The sequence below is a fragment of the Coturnix japonica genome, chromosome 1, assembly GCF_001577835.2.
Source record: "Coturnix japonica isolate 7356 chromosome 1, Coturnix japonica 2.1, whole genome shotgun sequence".
Lineage (NCBI taxonomy): Eukaryota > Metazoa > Chordata > Aves > Galliformes > Phasianidae > Coturnix > Coturnix japonica.
The window spans coordinates 157,224,800-157,226,529 of NC_029516.1; positions in this window are offsets into that span (position 1 = coordinate 157,224,800).

Sequence of the window (1,730 nt, forward strand, 5' to 3'; positions counted from 1 at the left end):
TTAGAGTTAGGGTACTGGTTAGGCTGCGGTTGTACTTGATGATCTTCAAGGTCTTTTCCAACCTGGGTAATTCTATGATTCTATGATTTAGAAATGCAGTTCTTTAGACGTGTCAGTGAGCAATCTGAGTACGTGAACCTCTACCCAAAGAATACCTTTATCCTGTGGGGATGGGAAACTCTTTCACTGGTTTCTGTCAACAGCCAGTTATAACCTGTTAAAGTGAAAGTACTTTTTATTTGTTTTTAATCAAATCAAATAAACACGCTCGCTTTGATCTTTTAGAAGCCCATTCTTGTTAACTCGCTTTATACTTTCATGTTTGGGCATTCATTGTAAATCTAATTGCTTTTTAAAAAGTTATTTTGTTTTTTACATTATTAAACCTCCTCTGAATGAAGATAAACAGGGGCGTGTTTGGTTCGAGAGTAAAAATAAATTTCACACGAAACTGCACAACGTAGCAAAGATAATAACGCGTAGGCGTCAGAGTGTTCCAAAACAAGGCTCTCCAGGGGCTCTTCTGAACGCACGGCTACGTTAGAGCCGTGTTCTGAAAGGGCTCAGGAAACCCCTGACTCCAACCCACCCTTTCCTGAAGCTGGTGAAAGTATTTATATATATATATATATCTATATATAAAAATGTTGCTCTTGCGGGGAAATAAAAAGAAACAAAGAATCTCTCGTATTGCCAAAGCAGATGATTTTTTCCTGCTTGTTTACCAGCAAACTCCACGGCGTGCAGGATTTGCTTGAGTTAAAGGTTGTCCACCTCCATCGTGCAAAGGCAGGAAGCGGTCCTCTGGCTGACAAACAGTCATTGTTACCTGGCAATGGAAAGGAAATTAATGTGCTATAGGATCTAGTGGGGAGAAATGGTACCAGCAATCATAGAATCGTCAAATCATAGAATGGCCTGGGTTGAAAAGGACCACAATGATCATCCAGTTTTAACCCCCCTGCTACGTGCAGGGTCACCAACCACCAGACCAGGCTGCTCAGAGCAACCACTTACTTCATTATTTGATCTGTAAGTCATAACTAGTTTTAAAAGAAAACATTACATGTCTTTGGAAGGTATTTAGTCCCTCAGTTTCGGTCGATCGGGTAAGGGCTGCCTGTTGTGTGTTTTTTTAATCCACGGTGGGTATTTGGGAAGTGAATCCTCGTCGTCTTGAAGCGCTGGCTTGTTCTGGAGCTTGTCAGTCCTTTTCTAACAAGTCTTCCTCCTTCTTTTGCGGCCGTGGCTTGCTGAGACCGAGCAGCCCGTGCTGTCTCCTTCCCTTACTCGTAGTGCGCAGCCCGCGGCCAGCAGGGGCTGCTCAGGAGCCGCCCGGCTCCCCCTCCTTGCCCGTCCTGCCCCTACCCCTGCCCGGCCGGGCAGCAGCCCGGTAAGTCGTTTTTCCCTTCGTTTGCTGTGCTGCGAGCATGGCGAAAATAACAAGGTCAAAAGTTAAAAAGCAACGTGGATGTAGCGGCTGAAGCTACACGGACGGTACCTGGGGAAATGCAGGTCGGCGTGTTTTGCTGTGGATTTCAATCAAGCTCCACAATCTCCATGCAATGGTATTAATTTTAAATTAATGCCGCAGCCCGAGTGCAGTGTTTAACCTGCCCGGTTTTCATGCCTTTAGGAACTCAATACTCCATAAGCCTTCTCTGGCACTGTCTCGTGAGAACCTTCAGAAAGATATCTTTCTCTTCCCCCCGAGCCTGGATTTGCCTCCC